Here is a 21,192-nt window from a genome sequence, read left to right as displayed (position 1 = left end):
GGTGAGAAGTAAGCTGTTAATTTCGTGTTCCCCTGTCGTGATTTGCTGAGTTTAAGATTTTCCTTTTGTCCTTGTCAAATAGTCAAGATTTTGACTATTATGAGGCCAGGTGTGTATCTCTTTGCATTTATCCTACTTGGTGTTCAAAGAGCTTCCTAGATGTATAAACACATGTTTTTCAATAAATTTGGACTGTTTTTTGCCATTTTTTCTTCAAGTATTTTTTTTTCTGCCTTTATGAACTGGGCATGAAAATGTCTCCCCATTTACTAACCACATGACTGTGGATAACACACAACATTTTTTGTGTCTCAATTTTCTTACATGTAAAGGGGGATGAATTATACCAAGCATATGTCACCTAATTCATAGGATTACTGTGAGGCTCAAGTTACATAATATCTAATTTAAAAACTAAACATTAAATAAATGTAAATGTATTTTTCCAAGGATAAAGTCTTCATCTATAAACCTTTGATCTCAGTTCCATCTAGTAGTTATCACTCTTCCACACTGCATTATCAGTCTTCTGTTCTATCATATCTTCCTTAGACAATATACAAACTCAAATCTCTTATATCTTTAAGCAAACCTTCCCTCTCACCCAACAGTCTTCACTCGATGTAATCTGCCTACTAGTACCATCTTTCTGATGGTATAGTGATTCTTAAACTCTCTGAGGTGAAGGCCAAGTTATTTTTTATCCTCTAGTCCAACACAGACCCATATACAGTGCTATTGTGCATAACTAGTTTACAGATTATATATAAGCAACTCACCACAGGTGCTCTCCAACATTCAAAGTCGTCCATTCCCTGTTCAATCAGAAATCTGATGATCGTGCACCAGGATGTTGGCAGTGTTAAACAAAATGTATAGGATCCCATTAGTTTGGACTGAGCTCCTGCACTAAGCCCACCAGACCAAACCAAAATGGAGTCACTCAAGCTGATGTTCCACATCACTAAGCTAAAACATAGTTGTTTATCTTACTTTCCAAGAAATCAGGAGAAACAGATAATAGCCAGATCCCCAAACAGACCAGTTTTAGCTGGTATAAAGAAGTCCCCTCTGCTTTAACCTTTATAAGAAAAGTAACTTTGGAAATACCAATCCACGTTTTGTTTTCTGTTTTTGCTTTCCTCAGCCCTTTTCTGTCTATAAAGTCAACTTCCTCTGCTCAGCTTACTGGAATATTCATTCTATTTAATAGAATGAGGTTGTTGTCCGATTCTAGAATTGCAAATAAAAACCAATTAACATCTTTAAATTTGTTATAATTTTGTATTTGCTGGAAGGGGGTGTAAACTTGTTAAACAGTTTCCAAATAGTCTCAAATTTTATATTTCATTCATTACAGACCAAGATCAAATAGTTCTCAGACTATACTTTTCTCTGATAATTTTTTTTCTATCACCAGTGGTGTAATCAAAATCCATTAGTCATTTTAGACAGCGATGACCTCCTATCTTTCATAACCATCCTTTTCTGTCTCTTCTGTTGATATTAATTTCTTTCTTCACTATTTAGGAAGCATTCCTTAAGATGTTATTTTCAGCATTCTTCCTGTATTCCAAACTCATTATGTACATAGACAATCATTTCTTCCTCTGGATTTACTAAAGGAGCCATGATTCTCTCAAGTCATGTAAAAGGGTAACTTCTACCTCATTTTACTCCACCACAGACAAATACTCATTTCCAAGGGCCTTTGCATCCTTTCCTACTTTCTTACTTATATCAGCCTCAACCTAGACTAATATAACACCTTTCTAATTAATGTATCTGTAACTAATCTTCCTCACCTCCAATTTAAAGACACATGGTCAAATTAATGTATCCAGCATAGTTTTGATCATAGTAATTCCCTGCGTACTCAAAGTACTTCATTGTTTTAGCAATCCATACCAGTTTCAAATTTTACCACTGTTACTCTCATATGAATCAACTTTGGCAAGTCAACAATTCCTTTAATATAGCTGGCAACTGTAAACATTGGTAAATAGTTACTGAATGACTGACTTAAATGATTATTGGATTCAAATAATTTTGAAAATAAAAAAATCACTCTATACTGTTTATATCATGACTATATATTTTTATATTACTATTCTTACTTTACGAAAATCATCCCATAACCAATGCTATTTTCACATGTCTAATAATACTGCTGCTAGTTTTACTGTTGGATGAACTACATTCTAGCCTCCTGCTGCTACTGAGAAATGCATTAAAGTAGGTCACGTGGTTTTCTTCATGTCAACAAATGATGGCTCAATTAGGCAGATAAGTATCTACAGCCCTCAGCAGAATCTTCAGTCCATTCTTAGCAGTTTAGAAAAGCACTTTGGTTAGCATTAGAGCCAAGGAAAGGAACACTTGTAATTCTTTAAGCATTCAATTAAATTTTTTTAATTCAAGACTGGCTATTGAATGTTTCCAAACAAACAGTGTGGAAGTAGACATTCATCATGAATGAGCACTCTAAAATCTGGTGTGTATGTAAATTTCTTAATGAATGAGATTATGACATTTCTGATACACTCTTTGCAGTATAAACACTTATGTATGATCCATTTTGGTAATTTTGTCATCAACAGATGATTCTACGTTGGTTTGCTAATTAATGGGCAGTGTTTGCACGCACAGAGCCAAAGGCATTTCCAACTAAAAGATACATAGAGCTACTGCTGAGTCACTTTGTAAAGTAAAGCCTTCCAGTTCATGAAAGGAAATCTCAGGAATGCAAAGTAAAAAAGAAAAATCATGAAGCAAAAAGGTTCCAGAATAGACAAATACCTAAATATTTAGACATCAGTTTATCTACTCTTTTCTAAAAATTCAATCTAATGAATTAGATTTTTCCCACCCTAAGAAATTAGAAGTAATTTAAAAAGGAGGTTGAAGATGAAACACTACCAGCTCCAGAGCTGGTAAAATTATTAAAATGTATATATAAGTACTCAAAATATATAACAATTTGAGTAACTTAAAATAAAAGCAAATAAATGTATACACTTGAAGAGACTCACAGAATAGTCCTATAAGTAACAGACGTTATAGATGATGATCCCGTGTCATGAAGAAAATTGAATTGTATTCATGGAACTGATGAAGAAAGAAAGAACTACATCAATATTTGGAAGAGGAAAATTTAAAGAAGGGTTCACTTCGGCAATAAACGATTATAGATAAATGATACATTCCTAAACTAAGTTTCAATAATACTAACAGCAGTGCTAAATTTATCTAAATGAAAAAAATACCATAATCATTTATCTCTATTGCCAATATAAGGATGATCAATGTGAGATATCCCTCAATAGCATGGAAATAACAGATATTAATACTGCCTTTTAGTCAACCATCAACCCACTAAGTAGGATCAGATATGGAATATGTCCTGTCTGAATATATTAACAAATCTACAGAAGGATTATGCTGGGGGTTAGGGTAGTGTTGGTGCATTATGAAAGAGAAACAAAAGCAAATGTTTGTGCTACTTTAAAAAAAAAATAAAAATTCTGTTGCTCAGGCTGGAGTGCAGTGGTGCAACCACGGATCACTGCAGGCTTGACTCCCCGGGCTCAAGGGAGCCTCCCACCTCAGCCTCTCGAGTAGCTGGGACCTCAGGCACAAGCCACCATGTCTAAATATTATTATTTTGGTAGAGACAGGGACTTGTTATGTTGACCAGGCTGGTCTTAAATTCTTGGCCTCAGGGATCCTCCTGCCTTTGCCTCCTAAAGTGCTGGAATTATAAGCATGAGCCACTGCATCTGGCCAACACTACTTATTAAAGAAGAGGTCAGGAAGCCTTTTGTCTATGGAATTTAATTTTTTCAGGTCCCTACTAAAGAGATAAATGTATCTTATTGATTGATTGATTGAGATAGAGTCTTGTTCTGTTGCCCAGGCTAGAGTGAAATGTATCTTACTGATTGATTGATTGATTGATTGATTGGAGATGGAGTCTTGCTCTGTTGCCCAGGCTGGAGAACAGTGGCACAATCTAGGCTCACTGCAACCTCCACCTCCTGGGTTCAAGCAATTATCATGCCTCAGCCTCCCGAGCAACTGAGATTACAGGTGCCAGCCACCACACCTGGCTAATTTTTGTATTTTTAGTGGAGATGAGATTTCACCATGTTGGGCATGCTGGTCTCAAACTCCTGACCTCAAGTGATCTGCCCACCTCAGCCTCCCAAAGTGTTGGGATTACAGGCGTGAGCCACCATGCCCAGCCTCAGATGCATTTAAAGATTGATTTATTCAAGTCCCATTATCCTGACTGTAGTTGCCATTACATTCCAATGCAAGCTTGCCTAAAGAAACAGATATGCGGATTAAGCAGACACAAACATTTGGGCCCATGTGATAACTAGATTTCCTACTATAAATAAATAAGGCAATCTATTGGTTTTTATAATCATTCTCTTGGAACCTGGTAAATGGAATCATTCTTGCCTCCTTTCCTTTTCTCATATTCAACTGTCAGCCCATCAGAAAAATTTTTGTGAGCTCTTCTTCCAAATATATCTAGAATCTGAACCATCTTTAACACTTCCACCATAAGTCTAAGCTACCATCATCTCTCACGTGGGCAGCCTCTTAATAGTTCCCCGTGCTTCAACACTTGCCCAACCACCATCTATTTTCTATATAGTAGCCACATCTTATAGACCTGGCTCATAGCTCCTTGTAGAACCCATCTCCTTCCACCCGCCTTGCTCTGTCTCAAACACTCCAGGCATATTTCCTTCTTAAGGCCTCTGCACTTGTCCCCTCTGCTTGAAATGTGCTTTCCCCAAACAGCTGTATGGCTTTTTTCTTCACTTCCTTCGGGCCTCTTCTGAATGTCAACTTAACCATCAAGTCATTCTCTACTATTTATTCCCTAGTATATATTGAGAGGTGGTAGAATGTAAGAATTAAAAGCTTAGAAGCAGCCTAAAGAAATGAAAATCGATGTTCTTTTTAAAAAATAATTTTTTATTTTTATAAAATGAGATGGGGTCTTGTTATGTTGACCAGGCTGGTCATGAACTTCTGGCCTCAAGCAATTCTCCCATCTCGGCCTCCTAAAGTGCTGGGATTACAGGTGTGAGCCATTGCGCCCAGCCAAAAATTGGTGTTCATACAAAAACTTATGTGCAAATATTCACAGCACCTTTATCTGTAATAGCTCCAAACTGGAAACAACCAAGATGTCTTTCAATAGATGAACAGAGGGAAGTGGGTGGGCAACATGAAGGATCACTGTGGTGACAGATATATTTGGAGCCTTGACTATATCAGTGTCAATATGATGGTTATGATATGTTTCTATAGTTTTGCAAGAAGTTACCTCAAGAGAAACTGAGTAAAAAGTACATGAGATCTCTCTGTATTATATTACAACTTCATATGAATCTACAAATTATCTCAAAATAAAAAAAATTAATTAAAAAAAGCTTGGACACAAGCCAGTCTGATGGATTCAAAATCCTGGGTCTGCTACTTTTAGCTGTGAAACCTGGAGAAAGTTAACACGTCTGTGCCTCTGTTTCTTCATCAGTAAAATAGAGGTAATAATAGTACCAATCTAATCAGGTTGTTTGAGGTAAAGGAATTACTATATGTAAAGATCTTAGAATGGTATGTGGCCCAGAGTAAGTATCATATGAGTATTAGCTATTATCGTTAATAATTTCAGAGAATAATGTCTGCTATACTGTCTATTTTAACATATGCTCCCGATTCACAGTATAACACTATCTGGTACATAATAGGCACTGGATAAATACTTGTTGAATGAAAACATGAAAGCTCCTGATAGATGAATTTGCTTTTAGTGTACTGATAGAATCACTCTTCTGGATATCCAAGTTTGAGAGTATCACTAGTCAAACATTTTTTCCTTTTGTATTTGTATAACTGATTATGGCATACCATAAACATTTTCTATATTAGACAGTTCCTGCTGCTCTTCCGGTCATGAAAACTCTCTTAGCTCAAAGTCTATTAATATTACACCTAACTTGACTGAAAGAACTGATAGATATTTTTTAAACATCTTCCTTCCCTACTCCCACGGCAGATATGAATGATGGTAATAAGACCACTTGACTAAAGAATATGCAAGTGTCTGCAAATAATTCTAACAATCTTTTTCATGCATACAAAAATTGCTCAGAATTAATTCTTAAAATTGGGATAGTTTGTTGCAAGTTATAACTTCACTATATTAAACTACTATTATGTGTTGAATCTCAAATTGATTCTAGGTAACATAATTTAATGTTGTAAGAGACATAAGGCCAATGTAATAATGCATTTCATAATTAGCACAAAATCAGTTTCCTAATTGAATAGTTTGAATAATTTTCAACTAAGAAGATTTGCTAAGTGTCTTTTATGACTCTCCACTATTAGTCTACTTTAAGATGTTTTCCCTCCAAGTTCTCTGTAACTTTAGGACAATTTATCTAAACTTTTCCACTGGCAATCATTTCAGTGTACAAAAAGTTCCAAAAATAAAAACACAGAAAATACCTTTATCCATTTTCATCTGTTGTCACATTTTTACCTCATTTTCTTTATCATCTATGTTCAGTTGTATTCTTTCTTTTTCTGTATGTATGCATAATATTCTCTTGTGATTGAGTTGAGATGCATTCTGGGCCAGAAACTGCATAGATAATGTTGTGTACTTCTCAGGGACAGATAAACACATAAGGAGGCAAACAATGTTCATTTGACTCTCACTGGAGGTGATCATTGTGATCACCCTGTCACTGTGTTGTCTGATTTCTCCACTGCATTGTTGCTGTTTTTCTCTTCTCCCATACAACATTTCAAGACCATGTAAATATTCTGTTCTTTGTCGACATATCTGTCCTCTTAGATGTTACAACCGTTGATGATTTTTGCCTTATCTAATCTTTAACATGATGACTGCAAAATGAGGTTTTCTCGTTTTGTTTTTTCCCAACTCTAGCACAACCTCCACATTTGCTGGTCAACTTTCGGCATGCCATTGTAAGCAAACTATCTTCATTTTCTATCCATCCACCCATCAGTGATTGGAATGGTCTTATAAAATTCTTTATTTCCAAAAGCTTATAATTCATTACTGTATTTAATTATTTGATGCTTAAATTGTCCTAGATTTTACCAGTGGGGAACTCTTCAAGCTAGATTCTGTATACTTAACAAACAACTTATCTTACTTTTTAGCATTTCCTTACTTTTTGGCATTACAACATGTTCTAGGTTCATCTTGTACCTACCCTGCCCCGGACTGAAGCCAGTCATTTGAGTGAAGAGCTTTAGTTTTAGTAGGCATTAGGGACTGAACTGTGCTCCTCAAAAAATCATAAACGTTAGCTTATTTAGAAACAGGGTCTTTGGAAGTTAAGATAAGGTCACAATGAACTAGAGTGGGCCCTAATGAGTGGATTACTCTGATAAAAAGAGTAAAATTTGGACAGATAAACATAGGGTGAATGTCATATGACAATGAAGGCAGGAATTGAAGTTATACTGTCACAAACCATCAAGCTCCAAGGATTATGCACAACCACCAGAAGCTAGGAGACAGGCATGGACAGGTTCTCCCTCTGCCTTCCCAAGAAGGAACCAACCCCACAAACACCTTCGGTTTGGAGCTCTGGCCTCCTGAACTATGAAAGAATAAATTTCTGTTAAGTTTGTGGTAATTTATTACAGCAGCCTTAGGAAACTAACAGTGGGAAATAACGCTAGGTGTGTCACTACTACTTTTATGACTTTGCTCCTTTGCTCTTTCAGCAATAGAGCTAAGAAATATGTGAATGTCTCTTCATACACATACACACACACACATATACATATACATACACAAAAATACATGCACACACATCAACAGATACATACACACACAGAAATGTCCATATTTACACAGACACCTCCAAGCCAATTCCTCTACACAGAGTTCTTACCTGTCTTCCTCCTGTCTATATGTTTGTCCCTTTTTCCATAGTGAGAACCCAGGCTCACTCATTTGCTCAAAATAGTCTCTGATTTAGTTTACCCACACCATTAAAATAAACCTACAGGCCGGGCGCGGTGGCTCAAGCCTGTAATCTCAGCACTTTGGGAAGCCGAGGCGGGTGGATCACAGGTCAGGAGATCGAGACCATCCTGGCTAACACGGTGAAACCCCGTCTCTATTAAAAATACAAAAAATTAGCCGGGCGTGGTGGCGGGCGCCTATATTCCCAGCTACTCGGGAAGCTAAGGCAGGAGAATGGCGTGAACCCAGGAGGTGAAGGCTTGCAGTGAGCTGAGATCGCGCCACTGCACTCCAGCCTAGGCGACAGAGCCAGACTCCGTCTCATAAATAAATAAAATAAAATAAATAAATAAACATACAAAAATGAGTTCAGGATTTGTTTGCAATTCTTCATTTCTCTCCCACCCACCCCAAGCTAAGGACATATAGTTGAATCTGGTGTTCGTAAATTAGTCCTCATTTCTTCCTTCATTTCTTTCTCCTTTATCCCCCTTCGGTATGGATATAGTATTCATTTTACTTTAAAATTGAGTTTATCAATGAGAAGACATGGACACAGGGAAGGGAACATAACACACAGGGGCCTGTTGAGGGTTGGGGGGTTAGGGGAGGGATAGCATTAGGTGAAATACCTAATGTAGATGATGGTTGATGGGTGCAGCAAACCACCATGGCACATGTATACCTATGTAACAAACCTGTACACTCTGCACATGTATCCTAGAACTTAAAGTAGAATTAAAAAAAAGATAAGTAAAAAGAAAAACAAACAAAAAAAAGAATTAAGTTCATTTGTTTGTTTATAATTTTAGGTCCCTGTCCCAGTGATATCATTTTTATTTAACTGTTCGAATATGTTGGACATCAACATGCTTTCAAAAGTTGAAACTATGCCCAGAAAGTATACCCCAATATCCAAGTCTCCCTCCCTCCCACATCCCTTCCACCTCACTCTCCCTTCTACCTCTTGTAACTAATTTTATTGCTTTCTGCTTTATCCTTCCTGAACATACATTCTTTAATTCTCCCTTTTTCTTGTATGACAAGTAGCACTATGGGTATTTGTTTCTGCTTTTTGCTTCATGTAATATTTCCTGGAAATTACTCCATATATTTATAAAAACAGATAGCTTTTATAAACATAGTAGTCTATTATGTATGTTCCAGAGTATATTCAACCAATCTTCTAGAACTGGTCATTTATATGGTTTCCAATATTTTGCAATTATTAATAATGCTGCATGAATAACCTTCACAAAATTATTTCCAAATGCAATACAGACTGAATTTCTCAATTATACTAATTCCTATGGTGCAGCATTTTATGTTTAATCTCATATATAATGGGGGCTGTTTTAAAGGAATAGTTAATGGTATGAGCAAACGTTCATTATATATTGACAAAAATCATATTGTGAAATAGTAGATATAATATAATGCAAATTATATAAAAATGTATAGAGACATACATGCACATAAAATGAACATATATGATAGGATTATGGGTCATTTTCATATTCTCTGTACTCTTCTCTATTTCTCAAAAAAGAAAAATACATTAAATTTACAAACAAGAACAGAGACTTCTACTTCTTTCTATATTTCCCCAAAAAGAAAAATAATACATTATACTTACAAACAAGAACAGAGACTTCTATTTCTGACTAAATAGGTACCCTAACACTGGCCTTTTGCTAAAAAGAACAACAAATGCTGGGTTAAAATAAAAAGAAAATAAAATAATCTTTTTTTGAAGTATATTGCTAAGTTGACACAGAATAATCAAAAGGTTAAAACAAAGTAAAAATGGAAATCCAGGGGGGTAGGCAAACACTCAGATTCTTTCATTCTGAGGGATATGCCAAGCCCTGTGCATTGAGCTTCAGTTTTCACAGCCATGTACAGAACTGGCAGTGATACACTGGAGTCGGCTCGAGAAAGCTAACTGTACATATCTTTTCCCAACTCCACGTTCAATGGCTTCAGGTTGGTGTCATGAAATCAGCCATAGTGTGAAATAGAAAAATGTGAGAAATTAGGATTTTTGTTTTGCCCTGGACAGCCAGTTTTAAAATATTTACCAGGACACTACTGAACCCAAGGTTTAGGGGATGAATTCTAGGGTATATTAAAGATATGAAGTCTAATTAGACTCTCCACATAAAGTTGGGACCCTAAAGAGCTACACACGTTTAGTGTAAGAGTTGAATAGAATGATGTCTACCCCGCAGAAGGAACAAGCAAGGAAATTAACCTCTTTCAAACTTGATGCTGGGTGCAGGTAAATACATCTTCCCTGAAAATTTAACCACAAGCCCACCCTCATGAAGGTTTATGGATCTGGGAACTCATGTTACCTTTGCAGCCCACAAGACTTTAAGCCCAACATTTATTTGAATGTGTTCCCAGGTTGACAGTATCCCCAGACTTTTGGCAGATTCAAATGTAAATACTCTCTTTGGAAACATATCTTCATCTCAGTCTCAGAAATCACCACAAATAACGAATACAAGCTAACACACAGGAAAATAAGGCAGTTAGAGTAACAGCCAGTGGAAACAACAGACAGCAAAATCAGAACTGCATAAGCTTTAAATATTAGGCTAGGCACAAAATAGAAAATAAGTTTAATATATTTAAATAAATAAGAGGATTGTATATATGAGAATGAAGTTGAGTTTATCAAAATGATAAAGTAAACTGATTTCGGGGAAGAAATGAAAATGGAAGTAATGATTATTACATAAAATTCAATGTCAGGTAAAACAGAATATGAGACACTGCTGAAGATACAATTACCAATATCAGAAGATAGATCTGAAGAAATTATCCAGAACATAGCATATATGACAAAAAAGGGAAACTATATAAGAGGTTATGAGATATAGTAGAACAGTTAGTGACACATATATGGTTATGCTATAAAGAAAAGCATGTGAATAATAATAATAAAATTTAGGATAATGGTTACCCTCTGGGGTAGAGAGAGGCAGGGCAATTTTTTTTTTTTTTTTTTTTTTTTTTTTTTTGAGACGGAGTTTTGCTCTTGTTGCCCAGGCTGGAGTGCAGTGGCGGGGATCTTGGCTCACCGCAACCTCCGCCTCCCAGGTTCAAGCAATTCTCCTGCCTCAGCCTCCCGAGTAGCTGGGATTATAGGCATGCACCACCATGCCTGGCTAATTTTGTATTTTTAGTAGAGGCAGGGTTTCTCCATGTTGGTCAGGCTGGTCATGAACTCTTGACCTCAGGTGATCCTCCTGCCTCGGCCTCTGTGCTGGGATTACAGGCATAAGCCACCATGCCCAGCCATATTTTATTTCTTTAGACAGGTGTTTAAGTACATATATGGTCTCTGTGTTTAAGTAAAATTTTTATTTGGAGATACCACCAGAGGTGGGGGGAGAGACGCGCAGCCTGTCTGAGCCCCAGCCCCAAGTAATGCTACTGCCCTTGCATCGTCTTGGAGACCCCCTTCCCAACTAAGTGACTCTTTGCATAGCAGTGGCTCCCATCCCCATGCTCTCTGGTACCACAACAGCTGGAAGGGTAGTGGCGGGTTAGCGAGGCACAGCACACGACCTACTGGACCAGCCACTGGGAACAATGAGTCTGTGGTGGCCAAATCCAGCCTTGTCCTCCACTTTATCAAGGGACAATTTCAAGAGTACCAGGAGAGCATAATCAGAGCAGCCTTCCTTACACAGACTGTCTGCTTAGACGACACAATAGTCAAGTTTGAGATCTGGGGCAGCACTGGACAGGAGCAGTATCATAGCCCAGCCCCCACGTACTATGAAATCACCAAAAAAGATACATTTGCACCAGCCAAGAAATGGGTGAGGGAGCTACAGAGGCAGGCCAGCCCCAACATTGTCACTGTACTTGTGGGTAACAAGGCAGACCTGGCCAGCAAGAGAGCCCTGGAATTCTACGAAGCACAGGACTATGCAGACAACGACAGTTGACTGTGGAGACATCAGCAAAGACTGCAATGAACGTGAATGAAGTTTTCTTGGCGAGAGCTAAGAAGATTCCTAAGAATAAGCCCCAGAGTGCACCTGGTGCTCCAGGCCAAAACTGAGAACCACCCAGCCAGCAAGAGCCAGTGCTGCGCAACTGAGCCTCTCTTGCCTGCCCACTGCAACCACTTCCTCTGCCTGAACGACTAGACTGGAATCCATTCTCACCAACAGCACTCAGCAACTGGGGCCACCACTGGGGACAGGGGAAGGGGGCCACCATGATTTCTCCATATAATCATTTCTCCATATAATCTCTGATCAAGGGCCAGAGTGAGTTATTCCACCTGCACCTTTCTGTACAAATACTAATTCAATTTTAAGTCTTAGGTCACTTTTTAAATAATATTGATTTTCTGCTCTTCCCACTTCCTTCCCTTTCTATTGCTCTCCTACTTTTCCTTTGCTGGTAGCAGCCACATGCTCCTGTTCCCCTCACCCTTGTATATGACGGCGGGGTTGGAGCAACTACCCTTTCTTTGCCTCTTGCGGAACAGACTCAGCAAGAGCATCCGCATCCATACCTTGTTTGGCGTGGTCTTGGGTTCAGGTGATGAGCAGCTAGGGAAGGGAGAGGTATGCTCTTCCTTCAGCTGGCTGTCATCAGGCTGCAGCCCCCTCCCCACTCCTAACTCCCAGCTGGGAAACCACAGAATTGCCACAGCATTATTGTGACAGCCATGAACCCATTGCCCACAACTCTTCCACCCTCAGTCACCGTGACCTCTGGCACTAAGCCCTGTTCTGACCAAATCACAATAATGAGTACTGGGGATTAGGTAGGTAAAGGGGGAGTGGGAAGGGATGGAATTGACTTTTTCTCTATTTTATATTGTATGTTTTCTTCAACATGTAACCTATCAGTATCTTGTCAATATAGTCAGCCCATTGATCGACCTCAAATAAATTTTTTTTTATATTTGGGAATTTAGATATACAGAAAAATTGCAAGTTTAATATACAGACTTCCTATGTACCCCTCATCCAATCTGTTCTAATGTCACTATCTTAGCATCTTACATTAATGTGGTACATCTGTCCAAACCAAGAAACCAATGTTGGTGGATTATTGACTAAAGTCAAGACTTTATTTAGATTTCACCAGTTTTTACACTAATATCCTATTTCTATTCTGGACCTGATCCAGGAAACTATGTAACATTTACTTGTCATGACTCTGTAGACTCTTCTTGTCAGTGAGATGTTCGTAGTCTTTCTTCATTGTTCACAACCTTGACAGTTTTCAGGAATGCTCAACTTATGTGGTAGAATGTCCATCAGTTGGGATTTGTCTGATGTTTTCCTAATGATTAGATTGAGGCTACAGGTTTAGGGAAAGAATATCAGAGAGATGAAGTTTCCACCTCTTCACATCAACATGACTTCCCATTTGTGATGTTAACCTTGATCACTTAGTTAACATAGTTGTTTACCAATTTTCTCCAATGGAAATAGTCAAGTCAGTATTTCGCTGTCTTCCAAACTCAATTTTTGGATATGACTCACTCAATCCAGCTCATACTCTCAAGGAGAAGGTGGCGGGCAATATGTTATTTGGAATTCTTCTGTCAGGGATATGTATCTCTTCTCCTCCATTTACTTATTTATACAATTTATACATAACACTGTGAACTCATGTATATTTACTCAATAATTTATCCTTAATCCAATGCTACATGTTTTATTTTGTTGCTCTAATTATTCCAGCTATGGTCACTCAGAGTTCTTTCATGTTAGCTCATGTGTCCCTTTTGGCATGCTTAATCTTTATTATTTTTAAGAAATCTCTTGCCTTCTGGCACTACAAGATATTCCATGCTTATGTTGTATTTTCTCATCACCAGCCTCAGAATCAGCCATATTTAAAAGGAGTCGGCCGGGCGCGGTGGCTCACGCTTGTAATCCCAGCACTTTGGGAGGCCGAGGCGGGCGGATCACGAGGTCAGGAGATCGAGACCACGGTGAAACCCCGTCTCTACTAAAAATACAAAAAAAAATAGCCGGGCGTGGTGGCGGGCGCCTGTAGTCCCAGCTACTTGGAGGCTGAGGCAGGAGAATGGCGTGAACCCGGGAGGCGGAGCTTGCAGTGAGCCGAGATTGCGCCACTGCACTCCAGCCTGGGCGACAGCGAGACTCCGTCTCAAAAAAAAAAAAAAAAAAAAAGGAGTCCTGGATCCTTTTATTGGAGAATAGGATTTACAAACTGGGATGTGAGCATTGGATGTGTTTGTGGCTACTGGGGTATCACTGCTTCTAGGCCTTCTCAGTAAACACAGCTAGGAAACATATGCATGTATACTAATCCACATATACACATGTATCTATAATTATTTCTGCATCTATCCATCTACATATATTAAGCTAAACATGAGTAAATACTTGTATCTCCAACTCTAATCCAGTACTACAGGTTTCATTCTGGCTCTCCCCTCTTGTTTATTTATCTGTAACATCCCTTCCTGACAGTGAGAAATCTAGCTTCCACCATTCATCATCCATTTACTTATTTGTTCAATCCCAGGATACATGTAAAGGGGTTCAGAACTGTTAACCCATACTGTTATGAGAAACAAATTTACCAACTAGAATAGAGTGTTTCTATAGTGTTTCTTAGTCTTTAGCTTTATATTGTCCAATCAAAACACCATTTTCCAAAGTTACTTAGGTCAGCTCCTTTTCCCCCACCCATTCAGTGAAGTTATGCCATACATTTGTAATACAATTAGATTCATTTGTTACAGCTTGCATTCCATCCTGAAATCCCTAACATTTAAAAAACCTGCATACATTAAAATTAACCCTTTGTGATGTACAGTTCTTTGGGCTTTAACAAATGCATAGAATCACGTATCCACCACCATAGTACCGTACAGAACAGTACATCACCCTAAAAATTGCCTTTTGTATCCCCTTTGTAGTCAACCACTTTTCTTTCCCATCATTTGTAATTTCAATACCTGAAATAACTGAAACATTAGGATGCAAAAATTAAAAATCATGAGTCTTCACAGAATAAAACCTAAAACTGTCAGAAGAGTTACTGCTTAACAGTTAAACTGTAGGGAGAGTTACTACTTAAAAGTTATTGAGTTCTAGACAGGAGAAAAAACATCTAATTCTTTAATTAACTTTTTCGTGGTATTATTCCACAACGTGCAAGATTATGAGATCAACTTTGAAGTTGTTCATGGTAAACAGAGTTGGATTCCAATCCTAAGCAACTACTTTCTGCATTTATAAAATATTTTCCAGGGATGGAACCTACAAGCTTTGGTCATAAAAATGTTTTGAATTTTTAATTGCTTAAAATAAAGCCAAAACTATTTATTAAAAACAAAATCACAGTGTAGTAACAAAAAAATAGAAAACTACCTTACAGTCTATTAATTTTGCTATATTAATTATGTGATTATTAGATCTTAATAGATGTGGTATGATAGCTGCCCAGTTTCATAGATCTAAAGCACTCACTTTCAAGGATAGCTCTTCAAGTAGACTAACAGATAAGAGAAAAACAATAAAAATGTCCAGGTTGCTTATTTGTACTTCCTCTTCCCGACCTCAACCCACCAGAGTGTGAAAGTTTCCATTTTATTTACAATTAATAGCGTGCTAAGTCTACAGGTTTCACATATTACAGGTTGTGAGAATCATGTCCCAAAAGGCGGTATTATCTGGGGGAAGTAGTTAACTATGTAGGGCTAAGCAATATAATCTACCTACTGGCAGTATCATCATCAGTTAAGAACTTTAAGATTTTAGCTTCCTCCCCCTGGTGGCAGTGTCTGGGGTGATAACTTTTTTAAAATATTCAGATAGCATCTTAAGGTTTATAGCTGCTATAGTCAATTATAGGTAAGTAATTTGGGGATAGAAGTAGATTTAAATGAAACAGAAGCAGATTTAAAAACTCTTCTAATGGAAGCACTTGCTTCCTATAGTTCTTTTTTTCTAAAATGCAATTACAACCATTACATCGTTGTAAATTACATGCTGGGGTTATCTCAGTAGGTATCTGCCAAATGTAAAACTTACAGAGGGTCTTCAATGTAATAACGATGTTTTATCATTTTAATTACAAACTCTTTAAAAAACTCCCTAAAGTATACCAATTGGGGTGGTCTAAATTAACAGTATCTTGGTAGCCCAAGGGTAGCAAAAATAGATTGAACTACAAAATTTCATCATACTTATAGCAGCTGTCTTCCTGCCTCTAGGAAGCTAAGTATTTAACAAAGCAGACAGCTTGGCATTGGCATCTGATTAGCAGTGTGTGCATTGTCAGATAGAATGTGCTTGGCTCTTTTGTTCCAGGATTTGATTAGAAATCTGGAGAGCAGAGGCATCATGTAACTTTATTTTTAAAGCTTCTGAAAGGTAAATAAACTGTGATGCTTCCTCTGGTATTGTACCTGAAAGACCTATTGATGCTTTTCTAGTAATATGCTTTATCACACCCTAAAAAATTTAAATAAGGGATCTTTGGGGGGGGAAATACTTCAAAGATTGAAATAGGCCAATCTTAAAATCACTTTAAATATTGTACATACCAAAAATATTTTTGCAATAGAGTGCTTTGCATATTGAGTCTTGCACTAAAATACTGTTGTTGGGGAGGAAGAATGGTCATTTTATAGTGTAAATACAAGACTCTATTCCTAAATATATGAATAGTCTAAATGAAGATTTAGAATTTTTTTCTAAAACCACGTGAAAAGCTTACTGGAAAAATAACACTGTCTTATAAGAATTATATTATTTTGATGGAGGTGCCCAAACATTAAACTATAAAAGGGTGACTCTCATTACCTTTTCCTCACAAATTTCTTTGAAAATTTATTACAAATGATTGTGCTTACTGGCAGAGTTCAAAATCAGTAGAGTCCATGCAAACAATCTACTTCAATGAGAAGTACATTCTTTTACTCTATCAAATCCATCGGAGGTAATCAGACTGGATGTTTTATTCAACAGGGCTGAAGAAAATTGTTCTACAATAGGTTAATTCAAAATGGCAGCATAGAAAATGCATCTGTCAGTGGGGATCAAATTACAGGGCAAGCTCCTCTCAATGCTTAGAAAAACAAGTCTGCAGTTCTACAGATTATGTGCCTGTGTGTGTTTAAAGGGGTGGGAAAGGAGCTAAATATCTGAGCTAACCTCCAATTAAAGTCAATCATAAAAACAGCCAATTTAATGAGTGCGGATTTCTTTGGGTAATTATAACACCAACCACTTTTTTCTCTTTTAAATCTGTAATTCTGCCTTCTTGTTATTGCTTGCTTTGTCATTAATCGCCTCAGGACCTTGATTTCCTAGCAACAGACTGCCACCAAACATTTGGCTCCTGTTCAACATTTTCTTTGTGAAAAATGGCACTGCTGTTGCCGCCTGGGCTGCTGCAGCTAGACTGGCTGTGTAAGTGCTCTAATAATGTATTCCACTGGAAAAAAAATCACATGATACAGGGTGCAATGACTGAGCTCAGTTAATTACTGAGCTGGGAAGTTTATCTACAATCTAAAAGCTGTGTTGGGGGAAAGGGGACTAAGGATTGAAAAGGTGTTCCTTCCATTATCAATAACTTGCAGGTAACAATATACAAAGAAACATTTTATTTTGGGGAGTACAAGTTTCTGTTTATTTAGGAAAGAGTACAAAAGGCCAATGTTCCCAAAATGTTGCTTGATGAAATTTTCCTCTACAAACAGCCCCAAACACACAAAAGATTCACAGAATAGTTTGCTAAAATTTTAAAAAGCAAAATAACCTATGTATCTTTTAGCTGTTTCTTTCCTACTTAAGGCAAAAATTATTTGTATATATAAATATGCTATGAGATAACAGAATGAGGTTTTCATTCACAACATGAACACCCAACACTAAGAATATAGAATTCAAAATGTTTTGATATATTGTGCACGTGAGTAAATATTTAATAATCTATAAAAGAAAAAATATGCTTATCACTATTTTTGAAATTATTCAAGTGGGACTGAAGCAGTCAGGGCTCGTGAATGGAAACCCAGTAATAAAATAGATATTTTGCTTTTTTTTTTTTTAAGTAGATTTACTGAGATTCTCCACGCCTTAGAAATCCTACCACCTCCCAGAAATGATAGTTATGGAAATTAACATGGCATGTCAGATATGGTTCGCTGATGCCTTGCTTTAGTTCTCAGAAATAAGGCTTTATAACACTGGCATGTTTCAGGATTGCTGTCAGGATATGATAATTTAAAATACCCAAGAGTACACTAAGAATTATGGAAGCACCTGTGAAACTAATAAGCCAGTGGACATATTGATTTTTACCAATGTGTCTACATACTATATAAAAAACTTCCTACAAAGTATTGTCCCAATTCAGTTCATCTGAGGATGTGAAAACACTACAGTTTACCTTAAAACATCATAATCACAACCCTGACAGACTGAAATAAAAATGAAATTAGGGAATATCTATAAAGGAAAACTAAGCCTTAAAAAGTCTTCAGCTATATTAATGTAGTTAAAATGTACAGCTTTTGAAAAAGACAACAAAGGAATTAAAGATATTTGAATGATTTTAAATAATTCTGCTTATTGCTGGCACTAAGTCTACAACATTTCACCTTGAATCTGATTCCCCACTTTATTTTTATAAAAACAAATTCTCAGTTAATATAAGAAAGGAAATACATATTTACAATGAGAAAAGTTTTAGAAGTGGGCTCAAAACTTGCAAATGATTAAAAACTACCACAAGAAGCCTATCAATCTACCAGGAAAACATCAGTTGACTTTAGTAAGTAAAATATTTTTAAAATTTAATTTAGTTTATTGTAGTTTTCACATTAAAAAAGTTAAACTTACAAGAAGCAACATACCTGTGAAAAAAATATTATTGAGGATAAATAATAAAATATATAATGCTCATTTACTTTATTATACGTGTACCTCTCTGGAAAAGATGAAATAAAATATTTTTGGTGGACTATTCTACATCTGGTATTTTATTTGATTTTTACTATTTCTGTAATACAAAATAATCTTAAATAATCTGGTTACTTATAGAATGAAGACAGAAACAAATACTTTGAGAGATGAATACAAAAAATGATTAGTTAGGACAGCAGAGCTGAAAAGAGTTGAGAGACTGGACAGAAATTAGATGTTTACAGTGAGGGTGTGATAAGGGAAAATGGGAAAGTTATAGAGAAAAGCATCCATGGACTTACTACAATTGAAAAAACAAAAACAAAAAAAAAACCTTGTGCCAGAAATCTGTATAGAGAACAAGATAAATAAATTTTTAAAAAGCAGCAATATATCTTTCAGAACGTCTTCAACTATTTAGGATTTACTAATATCCCTAATTAGTAAACCAGGACAATGTTAGTTAATATGAATGTGCTCTAGAAGTCTGGGGCTTCAAGAAGCTATTTCCAAGGTGAAGAAAGAAAACACATGATAGATTTAAGAGGTTAGAGTCAAAAGATCCCTATTACATAGATGAGAAACCAATATTGGTCTGAAAATGGGTAACAGGAAATATGGGTTCATACAAGAACTTGCCTTCCTGCTAAGTACCAAAAAGGAAAAATGTTGTTCTCTCATTTTTTCATACCAATTTACCAAATGGTTTTTTTAAGCTTCAAGTACCATGTCATCCACCCAAATCAGAACTAGTATTTCAAAGAATTGACCCTCATGACCCTCAAACATGGTAGCATTACATATATATATGTGTGTATATATATGTGAGTGTGTGTGTATATATATATATAAATGTATGTGTATACATATATTTATATATATGAACAAAAGCTTAAAAGACTCTTTATAACACTTGCAATAAATAGGTAAGAGCAAGAGATCAAAGTAGACTTATTATGTCTTCCATTACATGCCAACAATAAAGACATAAATACATTATTTGTGTAATCAGGAACAATTGTATTGTTTGTAGTCATAATAACTAGATATCATTGAAATTATTATGAGAGATGTGGATATAAGATTAAATCCAGGGGGTATGGAGCATTACTGCTGATGGGTATAACGTTTCCTTTTGTGGTGATGTGAATGTTCTAAAATTAGATTACAGTGATGGTAGCAGAACTCTGTAAATACACTAACAGCCACTGAATGATATTTTTTAAGTGGGTGAATTCAATGGTTCATAAATACCTCAATAAAAGCTGTTAAGAAAGATTAAATTCAACTTTATCTGAAAAGATAGCAACAACAGAACATGTGGGGTAAATCATATTAAACTATAAAGATTCTATAATATGTTCAGTAAATATGTTGGAAGACAGATACGCTTCTGTAGACACTTGATTGTTTATGTCCAGTTTACATACAATTTCAAAGATATGACAACTAGCACATAAAAATGTACACTGCCATCCGAATGTTTATAAGTTTTTCCTCTCTTAAACATGTTTATTAAAGAGATTTAGTAAACATTTCATTTTCTCAAGCAACTGCTGATTGGTCTAAAATACATAAAGTAAACAGAAGTGAAAATATTTCAGTAGATGATTTGTTAATTCATTTGGGGCTCTGCATAAGTGCCTACTGTCTTAACAACTAAATGCTATACATATGCTTATTTTCTTACCATTCTGAGGCAATTAGCACATAGTGTGGTTTCCAATTTCACATAAAATTCCCAGACTTTGTTACAGTGCCGCAAGTCCACAACACAAAATCTTCCAATCTTTATCTTTAGGGTTGTAAGCTCCCATAACCAATACTATCCCAATTCTTCTTAGTAAAAAGGTTAGTCAGTGTGATGAAAAATAACATTACTTAATATTCCCAAAGATTTCTTCTCTGTCTTGGTAGAGAGCTTTACTTTTGGTAGCTGCCAAAAATCAGACTTAAGAAAAATTACAGGAATAAAAGATTACATTCTCCAATTTGGAGAAAGTCTTTCTGTATAAAAATCACAGTGATACTCTAAAAAAAAACTGGTATTAGAATTTTACTTACTGAAGAAAACAAATTCTAGAGAAATTAAAAATAAACACAAATAGGATCTCTATAATCACACTTTTCTTGTTTTTTTTTGACATGGAGTCTCACTCTGTCACCTAGGCAGGAGTGCAACTTCTGCCTCCCAGGTTCAAGCCATTCTCCTGCCTCAGC

The 21,192-nt window shown here is 36.4% G+C and overlaps 1 protein-coding gene and 1 pseudogene across 4 annotated transcripts in view; one reads left to right on the top strand and one right to left on the bottom strand.

Annotated features, from left to right (window-relative positions):
• ADK (adenosine kinase) overlaps positions 1 to 21,192 on the bottom strand; it is a 584,474-nt gene that overhangs the window by 295,836 nt on the left and 267,446 nt on the right. The window lies entirely within an intron of this gene.
• LOC116478198 (ras-related protein Rab-5C-like) lies at positions 10,012 to 12,204 on the top strand (annotated as a pseudogene).

Source organism: Hylobates moloch, unplaced genomic scaffold (genome assembly GCF_009828535.3).
Source record: "Hylobates moloch isolate HMO894 unplaced genomic scaffold, HMol_V3 SCAFFOLD_3, whole genome shotgun sequence".
Lineage (NCBI taxonomy): Eukaryota > Metazoa > Chordata > Mammalia > Primates > Hylobatidae > Hylobates > Hylobates moloch.
The sequence above is the reverse complement of the archived record's forward strand: the minus strand, read 5'-3'. Positions and strand labels throughout refer to the sequence as shown.